Consider the following 20,084-nt stretch of genomic DNA (forward strand, 5'->3'; position numbering starts at 1 on the left):
TATCAATAGTGCTGGCCACTCCTTCATTTCTCTCCAGTCATCTTCACTAACGAGCCCAACCCAGGAAGTGAACTGCAGCCTCCTCTGACTCCAACAGACTGGCACCTGGAAGGGGCAGGCCATGCCTGGAACAACAGCCCTCTGATCCAGGCTTGGAAGGGCCCCTGCACCCGATGGCACTGCTAAGGCCTCCCCACCAGGTCCAGCTCAGAGTTGACCCACAGGCCATTTCAAATGACCCGGAAAAGCTATAAGGGGAGATGCAAATGGGTGTTCACAGAGCGACTTCCAAGAAAGCAGTCAGAACTTGAAGCGGCCCTGCTTAGTTCAGCAAGAGCCAAGACACAGGGAGCTCTTCCACAGTCAAACCCACGACTCCCCACCGTTCTTAACCAGATGTGCACTGCTGGGAGCCAGTCCTGTGGCAAAGCTCAGGGAGCACAGGGGCAATGTCCCTGGGAGCTTGTGCCCCACAGAGGTGAGACACCACGTCATGACAGCAACCGCCAGGGCTGGGGACCAACCCTGCAAAGGACGGTGGGCAGGAGTGACAGGGGCACCAGCAGGGCTGCCCCTCCCACCAGTCCCACCTCCTGCTCCTGGAGGGCCCAGCCAACCGGAGCACAGGACAGAACGACGCGGTGCGGTGCCCTCGGAACACTGCTCTTACTCTCCCCAAGCTTCTGGCAGCCAAATGATTAGTCTCGTCCTGGCCTGGTTCCCAGATCTGGGGACCAGACCTGGCTGTGACAGGGTGCTTTCTGCAGGGCTGGGCCCGACCAGAACTCTCAAGGAGAACAGGACCCACCACTGTATCATTCCACTACAAAGTCCAAACCACGAAGCCCACAGTTCTGTGGAAACACAGGCCAGTGACAGAAAGGCCCTCGGGGAAAATAACAAATGCAGGAAACACGGGCCCAAGCAGAGGGGTCACTGGGGCTTTCCTCACAAAAGGCCAAGGCCCCTAGAAACTCCAGGCACACAGGCAGGGACTCTACAGGCAGAGGGGCAGAGGGGTGGCTCCAAGTGAGGGCCACACATTTCAAAGGCTGACAGATGAACCCCAAGGTCAGAGAAAGCACCTCCACTTCTGCTCAACCTTCGTAAGACGTACACTGTTTTCACCTCTGATGTTTCAGCATGGTGAAGCATGTGTACATGCAGGCGTGTGTACCACACATATGCACGCGCAGGCAGGGTGTAAAGTGAATGCACACGTGTACAGACATCTTGAGAGCTGGCTGTGCAGCTTAGGATGCCCAGAGGCAGAAGCTTCAGGAACCTACTACCAAGCAGCCCTGTTCTTTGGACGGAGGCATTAAACAGCTGAAACAGTGGTGTTTCCCCTGCAGGGAGGATCGCACTAATTCCTAACAGCACTACTGGAACCTTCAGTACAAACAGGAACCACATCCCAGAGCTACTCCTGGGCCACCAGAATTCCATTGTTGCGTGAGGAACCAAAGTCATCAAGACACCCCCGGGGCACAGTGAAAGCAGCACTGTGCTGGGGACAGAGGTCACTAGGGTCACCAGTCAAAGTTTCTTAGTCCACCCGACAATGCCCACTTCTCACAGAAAGTGTTTAGCTGCTCAGACTGCTTTTCGTCTTTGCTCTGATTTTTTTGACTTAAGAGTAACCCGAAGACACACAAAGCAGACTTTGGACTGCTGGTCTCCTGAGCAGCACAACTAAGGAGTCACTGCAAGGGTGAAAAGCAGAGCCCCACCTGGCCGAGCTCCAGGTGCCCCACGGCGGAAGCAGATTCACCTGGGGAATGGGAAGAAATGTTCCAACTAAAGCCAAGAAAACAGGACAAGATTGCGGCTCCTCTCCCCACCGCCGGGAAGCAACTCAAAATACCACGATAACCAGCTGAGCAGAGAGCTTACCCATTAAGTCCCAAGGTTTCAATTCTGCAAACGTAGAAACAAAACTAACTTGGGAGCATTAAAATAGGTTGGAGATCATTACCGAGAACTTACCTACGAAACTGTTTTAACGTACATTATAATCGTCGTTATCGATCATATCATGTACTATTCACTACGTTTAAGTTTTTATACAAGTTAGATGACTGCGATGATGGCATGAATGGGTTGAGAAAGTTCAACATCCTGGTTTTCCCATGACCCTCCTGGTGCCCGTGACCTTCAGAAGACATAAGTTCCCCTAGTTTCTAGCCACTCAGTCATGAAACATGGATTATTTCCTAATCACCAACTATATGCAAAACGGGACTGGACTTACCAGGGACACACTAAGCATGAACTCACTTCTTCCTTACAGTAACCCGGTCTGCAGAACCAGCAAAGCAGGTGGGAATGCACTTTCACGACATCCGTGAGGGAGGGCAAAGGTCAGGAGCAATGGAGCAGCACTCCCCCAGCCGAGACCCAGGTAGGCCTGGCAGGAGCCCTGTGGCCAACGGACACAGCTGCTGGAGCTCAGCCAGCTCACCAAGTTCATCAGGATGTGGCGAAGGGTCGAGGTTGAGCTAAGGCACGTACTACCTTTCTCCGGGAGGACAGGCAAAGGCGCTAAATGACAGAGTCAAATTGCAAAAGCAGCCTGGGGAGAACCAGCCGAAACAAAGCCAGTGAAGGTCAGGTGTGCTGTGGCATGAGCATGGGACAAAGAGCACAGGGCTGGTGACCAGAAACCCACCGAGTGAGAGAAGCCCAGAGGTGAATGCAAACGGGGACCACAGCAGCACAAGCAGCATGTGGACCAGAAAGGACACTCCTGCTCCGCTCTGCTCTATGAGATCAGGGGCAGGCAGGGGACAGGGTTCCAGGCCCAGCTGACAGGACCCACTCCATAAGTGAACTACCTCCATAGTGGGATTTGTTCTGAAGTCCACCAAGGCAGTGAAATTTGAATAAACAGGTAGAATTAGATTTCAATCCTATTAAGTTCTAAAAACCATCAAAAAGGTAGCATTGCCACCCCTTACTGGCCACGCCAGGGTACTGCCTGCAGACCACCTGCAGAGATCACACAAGGAATGCAGGAATTAAGGAAGGCTGAGGAGTTGGTGAGTGACTTCCACACCCTGGTCCTCCAGGGACATTCTCAGTGCTCTGTGCAAAGGGAGAAAGGGGTGGGCACGTGGGCGTGCAGGTAGTCAGGTACTTTCCACAGATATCCTCTCGGGACGGGAAGAGCCCCCTGCAGTCTGACAGCATGCACGACCCTTTGGTTGTATCAGTGCAACTTGATGAAATGCACTGAAGATGGAGAGTAACTGCTGTAGTCAATTTTAATATACTTCTGTAGCAATGTTAAATGCAGACAAACATGCCCATCCCTCAAATTCGCTTTTTTTTTTTTCCAGGAGGAAGGGAACAAAAAGTGTAAAAATCAAGAAAAGATAACTTTTAAGGCCCTTTCTGGCCCAGTGGTGCTGAGACAATGCCACTGCCCACCCTCTTCCTCCTCGACCATTTCACTCCCAATGTCACACAGGGATGAACACACTAAGAAGCCAGTCACGCCCAACCTGACATCTCTCAGGAAAGAGTGCCCACCCAGCCGGTCGGACTGGCCCCCTCCCACTACTTCTGCTCCTCAGAATAAAGTTTATGAGCCAGGTTCAGAAAGGATCAAAACGATTCATCCCTGAAGTTGTGAGGCATTTAAATTAGCACCCTGATGCCACTCCTCAAAGGGGTCACAGAGGAGCTCTGAATCACCGACTTCAAGGTGAACCAAGGAGCTATCACCTACAACAGGGGTCGGACGCAGACGTACCAGACCAAGAAGACAATCAGGAAAAACAAACAATCCCAGTCTGACATCTGCACTACTCTGATAATTTTAAACAATAAAGAGACCTAAACTTCTGGTACTGAAGGAGACAGTGTGACCAGCAGTAGAGAGGAAGCTTGCTGCCCACCCTGAAAGGCAGGCAGGTGCACAGACAGAAGCAGAAGAGCCACAGTCCTGTGTTCGGTAGAGCTCTGCTTCATACTTCACTCAGGCTCAAAACAGAAAAGCTTAGCTTTTCAGTTAACAGTAACAGCCTAAGTTTTCTTCAGATCCAGCATATCTTTGAGAAGATGTATAACCCAACCCACCACTGCAAGCAGATCAGCTGTTCAAAGACTAGATGCTTCCTCAGTTCCAAAAGGCAATCAGAGTACTGACCCTGTGGGGCTGGGGAGCAGGGGTTGACACAGGTCAACCTGCAGTTCTTCCCCAAGCGTGTAGTCAAGGGTTCTGATGCTCAAAGTTTTAATTACCAAACTGTAATTAACTGTTGCCCCTTCAGGGTGCCTACTAGTATTTCCTCGCTTTCAGAAATGTACCAATTTGCAAAATGAATAACCCACTTCCCCCTTTGCCTCAGATAAACAGATCTCCAAGGCAGACAGCTGTTGACTGAGCTCAGGTATCAAGGAACCCTTCGATACACCATTCTAGCCCCAAGGGAAAAAAATAAGAAACCTCCCAAGCCCACGTTATATAGCTTTAACTACTACACTGTCATGTCATGAGAATCTGATCGTTTCACTATTAACTAAAAGTTAGAGACCATAAAATTTAAGCTCTCTGAGAAAGCCTAACATTTAAAAACATAGCAAGCATTTTATGAAAAAATGCACACCTAAGTCACCTGGGGGAAATCCGAGGCCCTGCTCCAGAGTCAGAAGCTCCACCCCACACGTGTATCCCTCCCTTTATTTTCTGGACCAAATACTTGCACTGCGTCTTGCCCAAGCGCCCCTCACCCCATCTGTAGGCAGCAGGTGGGTACTGATAAAAGCTATTCCTCATTTCACTTCACTCTTTACTTCCCAGATGTTGGTTCAGTAGCTTTTATTTTTCCTTCAGCTACTTATGAATACACACTAATTTAGAACAAATTCTATGTGTCATAGTTTACGCTGAGCAAGGCACACAATAAATGACAGCTATAAAGATAACTTCAAGATATTTCTCCAGCTTATAAATAAGTCTGCCTACCAAGGCAGGATTTAGACGGGCTGCCGCATTCTTGCTTTAGAATCAAGTACTTAACAACATGACTGGGAGTCTGCTGCCAACAAACCGGTCAACTACAGGCAATTGTACCTGTCACAAAAGGTTTGTGCTCAGAAAGGAAGAGGCAAATATCATCTGGGGAGAGGAAATGAAGCCGCCCAACACAATCCTTGGTATGAATCATGCAGACGCACACCAACTGCACCTCTTCCCAAATGCATCAGCGGGTCTTCAGGAACAATCCCTGCTGTGTGTGCTCAGAGCTCAAGAAAGATTGCCCTTTCCCATGAATTATCACGGCTCTTTTTGTTTCGCTGCTTAATTCAAAGAGACGTATCAAACAGCAACAATCATGTAAGTGCGAACGTTATCTAAACGGAATTACAAAGTCCACCCAAGAACTCTGAATTCCCCAATAAATAAGTCAAAACACAAAAGACATTCCTAATATGTAATCACGGTAACCGAGTTCTCTTTTGAAATTCTCCTTAGGGAATGCCAGAAATGAAAAGACACTTTTCCACACCTGCAAAATATTGGTTTGTATATCTCTTATAGGGAAGCAGATTAAAAAAAAAAAAAAAAAAAAGGCAACAATTCTGTAGATGTTCTTCCTTTCCATTACTATTTGTAAGACTGTAAAAATTACAACCCAGATTGCGGAGAGGCAACTCAAATGCGCAGTTTACCAAAGGCTTGTCATAAGAAAGCCATCTAGTGTTAAAGTTTAGAAATGAAAACTGCAGACAAAAGAGGCAAAGAAAAGAAAAATTTGTGAGACTATTTTGAACTTACTGAGCAAACCCATGAATATCGCCAAGGTTTTTGTTTGTTTGTTTGTCTTCCTTTTTAAGCCAGCCCTGTTAACACAAAGTCAAACTCTCAAACTCTAAGCAAAACCCAAAATGTCTACAGTGTCATTCTGTCCTGGTGAGCACAGCCCCGCGGCCGGCGCGCCCGGTGTTCCCACACTCAGGCTGGAGTCATCTCGGGCTGAATTATCCAAGCCAAGCAGGTTAATGATGACAAATACCTCCCGGAGGGGCGATGCCAAGTTGCTCTGGGCTCTCGCTCTGGGAGGACCGGCCGGAATTGATTCCCGGGTTGCGCCACGGCTGAGATTGATTGAGGGCGCGCGCGGGGACATCCCCGCACGCTGCGGGGCGCGGGCCCGCGCTCACAAAGGGCCCGCGGGCCCCGGGACCCACCCCCGCAAGGTGGCCGGCCCGCGCGTCCCAGCTCGCCGCCGCAGCCGCCCCGGCCCGCGCGCGGCGGCGGCCACGACCCTTCGCCGCTCGGCAGGCACCCTGGAGACCCGCGGCCCCCGGCTCCCTGCGCAGCTCAGCGCCGGCCCGCGCGCGCCCGCCGCCCAGCCCGCGGCTCCCCCGGGACGGTTCCCGCGCCCGCCACGCACCTCGGAGCCGTCGTCCCCGGACTCGCTACGGCCCGCGCGCGCAAGGCGGCGCGTCCTGGCGCCGCCACCTCGCCGCCCGCCGCCGACCCGCGCGGCCCATCGGCCCGGACTCTGCGCCGCGCTCCGGCGGAGGCGGCGCACCGCGGCGGCAGGAACTCTGGCTGCGCGGGCGGCGGCGCTGTGTCCTCCTGCCCGGCTCCGACTCCGGCTCCGGCTCTGTCTCCGCGCCGGCTCCCGCCGCCGCCCGCCGCCCGGCACCGCCCCCACACCGCCCGCCGCCTCCCATTGGCCGCCGCCCGAGCCAGCCGCCTCCCATTGGTCACCGCCGGGACCGCGCCCCGCCTCCCCGGGTGCGCGCGCCGCCCTTCCGTCCGCGGCTCGCGCAGCGGTGCGCGGTTCCCAGGCGGGCGGCGGGAGGGGCCGCCCGAGGCCGCTGTCCGCTCCACCCTCGCAGGGACAGGGCGGGCCCCGACCGGGCCGCGAGCACCCTCTCGCCCGAGTGGCGGCGGACGCCGAGCGGGAGTTCGAGTCCTGCGCCCTGGGACCTGAGCGTCGCCGGCCGGGGCGAAAGCAGTAGGGGCCCTGCGCTGCACCCCTCCGGGACGACTGGGGGTCGCTGCGACCCTCGGTGCAGAAGCCAGCACCGGCCCCCTTGCCGAGGCCGCGCCGCTGCCCGGGGCTGGGAGGAGCGCGGCGGAAACACAGTGTCGCAGGCGCCAGCGGCGGGTCTCGGCGGCGAGACCGGTCGGGCTAGGCGCGGCCGGGGAGAGCCGCTCAGGGCTTCGCCTCGCCGCGGGGAGATGAACTTTTCCCTCCTTTTGATGCTCTCCCAGGAAATGCTGACCGCCTGCGAGGAAGCCTCACCTGGAACCATTCGTGTGCATCGCTTGACTCCTGACCCGGGCGCTGGAAGGTCGGCGGCCTCAGAGGAGTCTCCCAAGCTGGGCTGCAGGCGACGCCGCCCGCGCCTCGCAGTGGGCCTCACTGCCCGCAGGAAGCAGGGGCGGCAGGTGCGGGTCGCCGCTGGCTTGCCCCCGCCCCGAGGGCTGTCTGAGTCGGCTTCGCTGTGACCGCGCTAGAGGCTGTACTCGAGGCTGGGTCGGCGCGTCCAGTTTCTCCAGGAGGCAGAATTCTTCCCGGAGAGATGTTATCTCTGCTTCCCTATCACGGGCACGTCCCGGGATGCAGCCCTGGTAAACAGAGGCGGTCCCTCCCACGCTGTCCCTCTGTGTGTACATCGTACCGTCTTTTATATCTTCCTTAAAGATGGGTATAATGTACGGCAGTGGGTGTAATAAAACATGTCAGGGAGCAATCCCATGTCAAGACAAAATTCCTGCGTTCTCCAGGTTTTTAGGGCCTTCCTGTCACCCCATAATCAGCATCTGAAAGACTGTCCTGTATTCATTCGACCAACATTTAAGGAGACGCTAAAGGACCTGCCGCTGCGTCCTTGCTGGAGGGTCTTCTTCCCAGCAGCCCCCTAGCTGGTTTCCGGGAAGGGAGCGCAGCCTTAACCTAGGGCAGAGCCCGCAGCACCTATGCGGATACGTGCGCAGCGCTTCATCTCAACTTGTCTTCCTGAAAGAATGTCTTTTCTAGGATAACTGTAGATTTTGCTTAAGTTTTAAAGAAAAACAGAAAAATACCAGCTACGAAGAATGAAATTGCGATTGCCTAAAAGCGCGCGCGAGCTGCCGCCGGCTCGTCTTCTGTCTTTCGCCTTCCCCCAAGCCAAAAGTGGCTCCCTTTGCTACGAAGCCCCGCTTCCTGCCCCTCAAAGGCCTCCTTCCTCTTGAAAATCACCGTGGTCCAGGGCTGCCTAAAGAAGCACTCTAGGGATTAATTCCCTAGAATTCTGCCTGGGTACGTGGGCTCCTTCTGAAGTAATTCCAGCCTCCGTCTTACCTATTTTCCTCTAAGAAAAAGAGGGGTGGAATTCAAAGGCAATCATCTGTCTACCCCGTCCTAAGTGTTTTGGCTTGTGCGCTGACCTTGCCTGCTGCTTGTACCTGTTTGCCTTTGATTGAGCAAAAGGAATTTTATTTCCTTAATAAGCCACGGCAAGATTCAAGCTACAATAACTGCACACACTGTAATAAACCTGAATGGCTAATAAGGGTTTATATTCCCACCCTTATTTCCTCCTTCCCTTTTCTATTAAATTTTTTTAAGTGTTTCTTTAATATGAAATGGATATTCACAACTTGCAATAAGTAGGTATTGATTACTTACACAGTTTGGGGCATCGTGTTAGGAGCAGGGGACCCGAGGGCAGCTGACCACAGTATTTGAATTTCCGAACAAGCGGAGCTTCAGCAGGTGCTCAGGGCCGCCTGTGGGTGGCGCCCTCGGAAAGCCGGGAGCCTACGGGGCAGGTAAATCGAGAGCCAGTGGGCAAAGGCCTCCTGGCCAAGGCTATCAGAGGGCCAGTCAAGAACCGGGGAAGCCGGCACTCTGATGGACCCAGGAACAGGGAAGGGGGCACTCTGCTGGCCAGGGAAGTACACGCAGTAAGGCCTAGGAACCAACTGCGCAGGCCTGTCTGGAAACAGCAGTGCCCTCTAGCCAAGCACAGCTTACCACTTATGTAATCACAATTGCCTGGCACTTCGTCCCTGCCAGGTCCTGTTTGCTTCTTAGAAGGTATGTCCTCCCATGCAGTAGAGCATGTCAGGAGCATGTGAACCTCTCATACAGCACAGACGTGTTTGAATATGGTCCAGTAGGTAAAATAAAGTGGCAGATTCTGCTGAAATTAAAAAATGGTTTGGTTACAACTCAGAAAGCCCTGATGTCATAGTATACCAGTAGTCCTGATAGCAAGAAAGCATCTGTTCCAGGAAAATTGAAATCAAAAGAGTAATGTAAGAGTTATTGAATGATGCACCAGATATCACCACATGGTATAATTCCACTCTATCTCTGGGAGCCCAATAAGGAGCCCCCTAATAAAAGCTTAGCCCTGCAAGTGCATTGGAGGCCCGCTCTGTTCTCCTTTGTGCTCTGGGGGCTGCAGAAGTGTGCTGTTTAAATAGGGAGGCCATTCCCGGGGAAGAACAAGACTGCTCAGCTGGGATTTTTACACAGGAAGCAATTCTGAGGGCAGTGCAAAGGCGTTGCATCTGAAATACTGCATGCATGGAATTTAATCTTGTATGGATCTGTGCCCTGGAGATCGGAAAGCCAGCACTGTACTAAGTAAGCAGCAAATAACAAATATCCTCCAGCAGGGAGAGGTTTCTGCATTCTCCATTGCATGTTTCACAAGCAAGAAGTCCTACATGTCGGTCTGCTGTAATGTGCCCAACCCCATCCATCTCCAAGACCTTCCAGGATAGGTGCATTATTTTCTGATGACTCAAACTCTTGGCCATTGAAATTCATGTTTCCTACCCCTAGTGTCTCATCTTCTCCAAGCCAAGCTTACTGCTCAACGGCTCGTATATATCTTATTCCCTCAAATGTGTCTTCTGCCCTCTCACCTTAGCAAGGAAAGAAGGAAGAGAGAGGGAGGTAGGGAGGAAGGAAAAACAGGAAAGAGGAGAGAAGAAAGAAGAGAAGGAGAGAGAGAGGGAGAGGAGGAGAGAAAGAGCAGACACTACACGTAACCAGAAGCATCCTCCTCCACCATTGCCCTCACTTGGATCGCCCAAAGAGCGGATTTTTTTAGAAGCCCACTGACATGGGGATCAGACCTCCCTGGCTCTGAATCTGGTTTGAAACTCGTTAGGTGGGTAATTATAAACAAGTTACATCTCAAAATTTCATTTGTCTCATCTCAAAAAAGAAAAACAGGGAGAACAAAACCTCTGAGGTAAAGAGCTGTTATACTGCAGCTCTGCAGCTGTCACGCTGTGATCGCCAGTATCGACCATCTCCTGCCCCTCGCAGACCTGTCCCCAGGTGGGGGCTTGGTAGGGAGGTGGCAAGTGAGTCAGGAATGGTGGCACTGAGATGAAGAACGTTGGTGTTTTTAAGCCGTCTTAAAGTTTACAACTCAGTCCTCCAAACGGCATCCTAAGTGTTTTGGGTTCCCATTTCCTTAAACACCAAGGAGCAGCATGTTCTGTGAATGCATCTAGAACAGCTGCTCCCTGTACACTAGGTGGCGTCTGTCAACAGGAAGTTTAAAAGCACGGCAGGTATTCTGCCAGGTGACCATTCTAAGGAAATAAATAACGGAAAAGGCATACGTTCATCTCCACACACAAATATTCACTTTCTACATGTTATTTATTTTTTATGATGCCTATGAATCTAGAGCTGCGTTTTCCTAATTTTAACAGTCTTCTGTAACATTTTTAAGTTGTTAATTAAACTCTAAGCAACCTCAGTGTGCAAGACATTTCACAGGACCTGGTGGTGCCTGCCACTGACTGACGAGTCTGGGAGCATGCCTCCATGGCCCCGTCTCTGTGTAACAGGAGAGAGATGGCTACCCTTCAGCTACTGATTAAAATTCAGCATGACAGAAGGACACAGGCCAGTGCAGCTGATTGTATTACCGCATGATCCAACAGAGTCCTCGTACCTAGATTCAGCACAGTCCTGCTTACGGCATGAGCACATAGGTCCCATTGCCCTGCGGGAGGTGGCAGAGGCCACCACAGAGCCCATAAGCAGACCAAGGCAGTGAGGCAGCGGGCAGCAGAGGCTTTGGTATCCTACAGGGATAACTTCTCGGGTTCAATGGTGCGCAGAAAGTCCTCCCCTGAGGACGTCAGGACAAGAAAGGTAATGTTTGGAATTCTGTAGTAGCAGAGAGGACACAAGCCCAGGAAAGACAAATGGTGGCTCTGGATGTGGCCCTTCTGCAGCTGAAGCCGGTCTCAGTGGTCTCCAGTGGCACAGATGTCAACTGCACAAGTCCCCAGGTTGTACAGATGCCTTCATGAGCTCTTGGTTATTGTCCCACTGACCACAGCTGACAGTGAGGGAGCTGAGTCCCCTGGGTACTTCGGCCACTGTGCAGAAAATATGAAGACAGCCAGCTGGTGGATTGTTGGGGCTGTGGCTCAATCAGAGACTTTGCTCCTCAGCTTTGACCTCCTGAGATTGGAAAATCTGGAAAACACAAATGGGCCTTTTATCTCCACTCTGCAGGGCCAGAACCCCAGTTCTGTGGTATTCTCACTGGGCTGGCCTAGTCTTCTCTCCATTCCTTCCATTCTCTCCATCCTCTGCCCAGAGGAAATGAGGAAGCCGGGTGTGGGTGAGCGTTGCAGGTATTGTGGGTGGGTAATCATGACACAGTGGCCTCTCCAGCTACTCTCACAGTGCAAAGCAGTTGCGGGAGGGTCACCTATAACATTCACCAGCCACATCTCTTCTCCACGCGGTGCCCAAGCCATGGATAATGGAGTATAAGCGCTTCCTCCCAGAAGGCCAGTTATGTGAAATACAACACAAAGCCACGTTGTCTCAGACAACGATTTCTCAGACAGGATTCCTTAGTTAGTATGTTGTTCAAGACTATTTCTGATGGCCCAGAAATGGCTTACCAAGGACAAGCTCTGCTGGTCACGTCCCCCAAGCAGGAGTGGTAGTTGAAGCTCTATAGTGCCATGTCCTTACTTGGACACAGGCACAGCAGTCAACCAAGGACCCAAACTGTGGAGCCAGGTCACCGGCACCAAGCCGCTCATTGACTGCTCACCATACTCCCTGAGCCAACCTGCCCAAGAAAAAAAGAGAAAAAATGACCGCAGTGTCCCTGTCACCATCGACACAGAGACCAGGGGAACCCTCTGCACAGGCGGTGCCCGCGAGTGCCAAGCGCACACCACACTGCACTCCACTGGCTCCTGTTCTGATCCTCTTGTGCTTTCCGTGGTTTACCAGCAGGAAACCACTAGAGGGGACGCATCCAGACAAGACGAGGCAACATTCAATTATCATCTTCGGAGTTCCCACTTGAAAAATTGGCTAGCATTCATTTGGAACAATAAAATCAGATTTGCTGGCACTTCACTCCCACTTCATAGGTACCAAGAGAGAATCTGGTGGGGAGGGGGTTGTCTGGCACGGAGCGGGGGGGTGCTGGGGGACAGACACCAAAGAGGAATGTGCAGCCCTAGGCCCCATCCACCGCAGATGCTGAGCTCCTTCCTCCCACAGTCCGCTGTCAGTGGTCTCAGCTTGCTGAGTGCTCTCTGGAGCTCAGAGAGCTTCTCTAGGATTCTCACCTCCTGAACTCGCTGGGTATCCTGCAGGGGAGCAATGCTCTTGTCCACTGTGGTTCATATCTCCCGTGAGGGTGAAAAGCCCCGTAGAGTACAGAACAGGTGACACGAATCTAAAACAACCCGAAGATAAATGCCCACTCACTCTTTCTAGCCGTCCGTCCATCTGTCCGTCCATCCACGCACTCATCAATCTGCTCCTCCATCCATCCATTTGGCAAACAGTCTTTGTGTGCTATTGTCCGCAGAGACTTGTGCCAGGCAGGCCTATGGTTGCAAAGGTGAATTTCGTTTCACGTTTTTTTATTGGTGCATTACAGTTGTACGCGTTGATAAGGTCTGTTGTTACGTATTCATACTTGCACACAATATAACTATATAACTTGGCCACTATCACTCCCCAGCACTTCCCCTCCCCCTTCCCCTTGGTCTCTTTCCTCTCCTGGTCTCCCAGTTATTTCCATGAGGTCCCCCAACCTTTCTCTTCCTCTTCCCTCTCTAACTTTCTCATATGAGAGAAAACATAGGACCCCTAACCTTCTGAGTCTGACTTATTTTGCTTAACATGATGGTCTCCAGTTCCATCCACTTCCCTGCAGACGCTGCAGGTTTATCTTTCTCTGTGGCCGAGGACAACTCCGCTGTGTGTACACACCACATTTTCTTTGCGCATTCATCCACTGGTAGACACCTGGGTTGGTTCTGTAGCTTGGCCATCATGGATTGTGCTGCTGTAAACATGGGTCTCCAAGTGTCACTGTAGTAAGATGGCTTTAAAATTCTTCAGGATAAACACGCAGGAGCGGTAGGGCGGGTCATGTGGTGGTTCCAGGCCTCGTCTGTCCAGGCACCTCCATAACGACTCCGAGATGGTCATACTCATTTGCAGCCCCACCAATGGTGTAAAAGTTGTCCACAGAGGTGCATTTGAGCTGTATCTGTAGTAGAAGAGACAAACAAATGAATGAATAATTCTAGAAAGAAAACCCAGACCAAACACTGACGGTCCCTAAGGCTTACGTCCACCGCAGCAGCCGGGGAAGGTATGCTGGTGCGGCCAGCGCAGCAGCCACGCCAGGTCCTCTCTGGGCTGCTCCCGTTTTCCACCTCTCTGCACCTCTCCACACGCTGCAGCAACATTTCCTTGAATCTTAACCTTTCCACCAGTCTATGCTCAAAGTTAAAGTGCATCTAGGTTATTTTGAACCAAATCTGGTGAAATACTTTCCATTTTAGAGATTACGTGAAAAGGATTCTTTTGCTCTTGTAATGAAATCCTTGGACTACCTGAAGTTGTGGCTTTGCTAATGTGGCTTCTTTTTATCAGTTAATCCACGTTTGCCTTTTGCCTGCAAAGGTAAGCAAGAAATATCAAGTCTAACATATGGCTAGGAAATGTGGGAAGTCCAAATTTCCGAGCACCAAGTCTCTCAGCAAGGGCACGATTGCCGTCTTTCCTTAAATTCAGAGTCCATGAGACCACCAGTGATTTCAACCAGGACGATGAATGTGTGTGTAGACTCAGACCTTAGCCTAACCTTCTGTTCTTGAAATCTGCAGTCAGCATTTGTCTGAGAGTTATTGAACCTTAGAGGGAAATTCATTCTAACTGGAGAGAATGTAGATTTTGTTTCTATTTCTGTATGCAGGTTCTACTATGGAATTGTCCTACATGCACTAACAGGCTTTTCTTACCTCCTTCAGAACCTAGAACTTAGCTCACTCAGCCCCTTCGACTCTTCCCAAGGGAAACAAGACACAACACCTAAACAAGGTGCTGTGCTGCTACCTAGCTGCTGTGAAGAATGCTAATCCTCTGATGTGGGCAATGGATACGCTCATTAGGAGGATAACAAAGGTCACAAGGACAGACGGGCTGGATCCGACTGCCTCTTGGGACTCGTTTGGGCTGCATAGACAAAGGGACAGTGTGATCCCTCTTGGCTGTGACTCATCATGACAGTGGTGTCCCTCCCACCATTGCTGCTTCCTCTGACAGAACACTGACAGTTCAGGCAGGACAGGTCCTGACACCGCAGGTGACAACCGAGACCCTCCCACACAGAATCCTTGCCTGCCTCTGAGGAGATAAAGCCATTCGCCCTGCCTTAGGCGTGACCGTTCTCTGGGTCAGTCCATCGCTGCTCCATTTGAGCTGGAGCAGGGTGTTCTGAGGTCCAGCCATGGTCTGCCACCAACCAGTGGTGGGACGAAGGGACTGCATTGCACCCCTGAGGTCCCCTTGTGTTGCCTGCTGACCATGGAAAGGCAATGAGAACCCTGTGAGATCCCTGGGCGCCTGGACAGGAGGTGATACGAAGCTCCTAGGTCAGCAGAGGCCACTGCTCCATTACAGAGGCCACTTTCTAGGTGCAGTTTCTTGGGCATCTGGTAAAAGCATATTTGAAGCAGAATATTTCTCCTAAACTTCAATGTCCAAAAAGCATTGTTTGCTTCTTTGCTGTAACAGCTAGAACATGTTATGATTTTTATTTCATTTAAAGGTTGGTTGTGTGCAGTGAAATCTGTCACTGAGCAATGGAGTCACAGATCATAGAATCTGAAAACTGGACTTCCTGTTCTCCGGTCTTCATCTAAGACCAACAGGAACCTTTGCTGTTCTTGTTCTTCTTTTAAAGGTCTTTAAATGTTTATTTTCCTTAAAAACTTTCAGTGCAGTGACAGCATGTCTTTTCACTATATTTTGTTAGTGTTGGTCCATTCTGTCTCCGACTGGCTGGTGCCCGAGCAGGAGTCTCTGAAGTCACTGAAGCAATCTCAGATCTTACCACCTTCCCTGTGAGAATGGTGGCCATGGGGGTTCCTCCTGGTGACTTCAGTTTTTCTCCAGAGGCAGAGCTGACTTTATTAGCTACCAACCTTTCCCTAAAGGGAAGTGGCTTCTAGGACTCAACCCTGGTTAATGACCAGCTAGAAATGTATTGGCCTGCTTCTCTGAGCAAAGGCCTGGGAGCTCGGTCATCTGAGGAAGATGGTTGACCCTGTGAGTTTATCCATTACCACAAAGCTAAGCCCTGTTGGTCTTTTGGTCTTTATTGTGTTTCCTCTTAAGACTGACCCAATGAAAATAGAAATTGAAAGGCTTAGAGATAAGGGGGAATTAAAAAGTTCATGGGGTTTTGAACATGGCAGTAGAATATTTAATGTAGCTTTTTTGTCTAATTAAAGGGCTGTCTTAATTGAATTAAAGTTGTGCTTTGAGGCCTTCGGAGGTTCAGTCTGCAAAGTGTCTGAATTAGAGACAGAACCAGGTTTATGGAAATGAGATTTAAATAAGTTCGGGTGCTGCCTTTAAATGGTGAATACACTTTGGATAAGAAGTGTCCCTGTTGCTCCACCACACCTTAACCTGTGTCTGTCACTGGACACTGTAGAGCACTTGTAGCATTTGGGTCCCAGCTCTGGCCTGCACCTTCCAGCCTCTGACACTTGCAGAATGAGTGACATTCTCAAGGACACAGAGAGCCTGGGGGACTTGTCGAGGGGGACTTCACCAGTATCTCCTGGCAATTGTGGCTCTCGGATTGAAGGAAACTTTTGGTCCCCTGTGAGGCTGCACTGTGCTCTTTCTACCAAAGAGCCTCAACACCCAACACCCGACACACACATGCACACAAACACCCTTGATCACACCCACACAGCAGAGCTTCCTTGCTTGCTCAGGGTCAGGGTAAAATATACCTGCTCCCCACAGCTGTGCCCAGGAGGAGGCCTTTGCCTGGACAAGGGTTGGGATCCCCATTCATACCACACAGGGAGGCAGGAGACCCCAGTGTCCACTGTGACTCCCCTATTTGAAAACCATAGCAGACTCTGCAATAAGCCAGTGCTCTGGTTTGGATTTGTTCCCCTCTCAACAAGGGACGGCACTGTCTCTGCAGCAGGGTGCCAGAGGCCACGGCCAGCCATGAGGCTTCCAGGAGGCCTGTGTCTTCCGAGACGGCTGCAGGCCCTCCCCCACATGTTCCAGACTCCCATGCGGGCTCTCCTGGAACCTGTCTACACTGGCAGGGCAGGGTGGCAGCCGTGCCACAGAGCCGCTAGGCAGGATGGGGACGAGACCACAAGCGTGCCCTGTTCTCTTGCTGCTCCTGCTCTTGGAAGCAAGCTACATGTTGAGAAGCAGCCCCGCCAGCTGGGGGAGAACCACACCGGCAGGAACAGAGGCCTCTGCCCCAAGCCCCAATTTTGCCAGTGGACACCCTGAAAGCATTTGCCAGTGTCCTGTCCTGCTTTGTTAGCTGGACCGCTTGGAACAGAGAAACCACCCCCACTGAGCCCTGCTGAGATCATGGATTTGTGAGCAAAATAAGTGGTCATTGTACTGTAGGTTTATTATAGTGGCAGGAAACTAGAACCCACAGGGAACCCCCAGAGAGGCAGAGTTGGGAATGGGCCTGGCTGGCCATGGGATCTGTGTGCAGCAGCCTGCACACACATGGCGGGGCAGGAGCCCTCTGGCATCGGCTCGGAGGCTCCTCTCTGCCAGGGCCACTGCCTCTGAAATTCTCTTGGCCTCCTCACGTGCTTGTGGCCCAGGGTGGCAGGACGGCTGCCCTGGTTCCAGGCACAATGCCGTGTGACGGCAGGGATGAAGGACAAAGGGAAGAGGCTGAGCCAGGTCCTGTTGCTTCTGGAAGCCTCTTCCTGGTCCCCTCGGCCTCGCCTGGCAGGTGCCCTCCCGCTGGAATGGAAGCGGGAAGAGTGAGCAGGTGCCTTCAGGCCCAGGGAGGGCTGGGTGGGCGTGGGGCACACTCCTGCTCCTCCCCCAGGGTTGTGTGTGGTCCAGAACCCACACAGGCCGGGAGGCCCGAGTGAACAGCAGCGGGCCGAGAAAGCCTGGGTCGTGAGCAGAAGCAGGCCCGTCTCTCCAGGCGAGAGAACAACGCCAGCTTTATTTCTGTGGTAGCATAGTTCATACTTCCAGAAATTATCAGAACTTCATTTGACTGGCAGGTATTTCCTCTAATTCTCCAAGTACCTTTTTGCAGATATCCTCTCAAAGGTCCCTCTTAAATTCCAGTCCCCAGTTGCCGGTCTGAGGTCAGACACTCCCTGACCTAACCAGTCCCCCGCGGCCTGCCCTGCCGGCACAACCCCAGCCGGCTTCCAGCGCTCTCCCCTCATGCTCTCGCCTGCGCCCCCTTGGTGAGGCATCTGGCTGCTTCTGTTTTCCGCTCCCTCCGCTGCCAACCAGCGTGGGCTCTGTTGGGTTTTCTCTGAAGCTGCTGTGGAGCTAGCTCCCTCCTGGCTTTCCCTCCACCTCCTCTCCTTGCCATCACCCTGAGTGCAGGAAGAAGGGTCCTTAATGGGTTGGTGTCGTTGTGTGATTTCCTAGGAGCTTGTGTGGGTCCAGGAGCGGTTACCCCTGAAATATTGCCTGTCATTTTGTGAGTATGCATGTCATTTACTCATGGGACGTCTTGGGCCTTTAAGACCTCGAGATGCAGGACGTAGAGAGGCACCCTCAGTCCTACCAGTGAGACATCTTCCAGCTTCCCAGGCTAGCACAGAACCAGGGCCTCATCTTTCAGACGTAACATCAGGAGTCCCATGTGCAATCTGCTCCAAGTTGTCTCCCTCACGATAGCGAGAGTCCCGCGAGCCTCCTGCTTTCCTGAGCCCGAGCACCTGAGTTCTTGTGTTCCTCTTCCCTCTGGCCTTGTCCGTCTGTGTGAGCTGTAGCAACTCTGCTCCTAGCGCGACTTTGCCAGAGTAAGCTTGATCACGGTTCCAGTCTTGCAACTTCTCTGCTCAAAAATCTTTACTAGCTCCTCCTTGCCGCCAGCTTCCTGGTCCACTCTCCTCCAGGATGGGCCAAGTTCCACCCTTCCATGGCCATCTCTCCCTGGGGTTCAGTACTCCGGCCCCCAACCCAGCAACTGTCACTTTTGTGACCTACTGTTGGCTCAGGCTGTTGTGTGTACTCCCTGTTTTTCCCCTTGCATCCAGGCCAGAGGGCCTCGAGGGCATGGGAGGTAGATGCATCGGCCTAGGTCATTCTTAGGGGGCCCAAGGCTGCCTCTCCATTGCACGAGCTTTACCTCTGCATTTGGCTGTGTGTAAATTTGGCACTTGGTGATTCTCTGTTGAAAAGTGAACTGAGGGCCCCACACCAATATCCCAGGCAGGCTGAACGTACAGGATGCTTGAATGGTTACCCTGCAAACTGTCCTCAGCAGTCTGATGCGGCCACTTGCCCCTTTGCATCCAGCACCTGTCCTGCAAGAACATTACAAAGATGGCACTGTCCACCTCTCGTCCCTGGGCCGCTCTTTCCCCCTGAGGCACCCTGCAATGATGGACCCAGCTCAGACTCCCCCTGCAGAGCTGCCCCGACCCCTGAGGAGGGTGAGAGACTGAGCGCCAGGGCAAGGGAAGGAGAAAGGTGCACTGGCCTCCCTAGAGGCCCAGCGTGGCGCTGAGCGGCTCAGTGCCTGAAGCAGTTACAAAAAGTGGGTGCTGGCAACAAAGGACACCTGTGTATCCACCTCTCCTTCATCCAGGGAGGGCAGAGGCTTAGACCTGGCCTGTCCGCCCCTGCCGCAGTTCTGCCTTTCATCTGCAGCTGGCTGCTGGCTCCCACCTCTCCCTGTTTCAAAGCACCAATTTTCATCCGAGCAGCTTTTAAAATCTCCGAGGAATCCTCTCTTTCTAAATCCGCTTGCAAATCCGCAAGGCCCCAGGCTCCAGCTCTCCGCAGCCTGTGTTCCTGTGCTGCTGCCTCATCTGTGCCTAACCAGCCCTGCACCACCCTGTTAGACACCCACACTGTCGGAGTCCTCATGGTTTGGGAAGGTTTGCCAGGCCCAGGGGGTTAGCTGGGGAACACAACGTTTGCAGGCTCACCGAGTTTAATTACTTTACAAACAGGTAATAAAGAAAGCTGTCTCCTGAGACCTCCCTAAAAAGATGGCAATCATCCTTCCACATGCGGGTACAGGGCACACAAAACCAGCTCAGCAGCATGAACAGGAAGAAGGCTGCATCTGACGGGATCCCAGCCACCTTGCTTTGCCTCTGCTGTTTCCATGACAAGAGGATTTGGTAGCTGCCGCCCTGCTGGTTCTGCTGCAGATTACCAAGTTGATTTTAGTCACATCTTTGAGTCCTTCTCTTCCACGTGTATTAAAACTTATCGGCACTGATCAGCACATAATTTAGTCTCTGTGAGACTTCCAGTTAATTCTTGGAATGTATTTTCTATTATCCCTTGGAGTTTGATTAATTTTTTTCTACCTTTCTTCTTATATCTCAGGTTGGAAGAATTATTGTAACTCAGAGATTAAGTGATATGAGTCAGAGAAAATACTGTCATTAACTTCAGAGATTTTTGCAATTAATTTTACAAAGACATCTTTTTGTTTTTTCCTGATATTCTGGGGATGGAACCCAGGGCCTCATGCATGTTAGAAAAGCATTCTACTACTGAGTCACATACCCAGCCCGCCACCACCTGCTTTTTAAATCTTAT

The 20,084-nt window shown here is 51.9% G+C and overlaps 1 protein-coding gene across 3 annotated transcripts in view; it reads right to left on the bottom strand.

The window, feature by feature from the left end:
- Sipa1l2 (signal induced proliferation associated 1 like 2) overlaps window positions 1-6,625 on the bottom strand; it is a 123,117-nt gene extending 116,492 nt beyond the window's left edge. For all 3 annotated transcript variants that reach the window (XM_047520243.1, XM_047520242.1, XM_047520241.1), the window contains exon 1: window positions 6,405-6,625. The gene's annotated coding sequence lies outside the window, so the exon portion shown is untranslated. The remainder of the gene's footprint in view (window positions 1-6,404) is intronic.
- Between the last annotated feature and the right edge of the window lie 13,459 nt (window positions 6,626-20,084).

This window comes from Sciurus carolinensis, chromosome 12 (assembly GCF_902686445.1).
Source record: "Sciurus carolinensis chromosome 12, mSciCar1.2, whole genome shotgun sequence".
NCBI classification, from domain to species: Eukaryota; Metazoa; Chordata; class Mammalia; order Rodentia; family Sciuridae; genus Sciurus; species Sciurus carolinensis.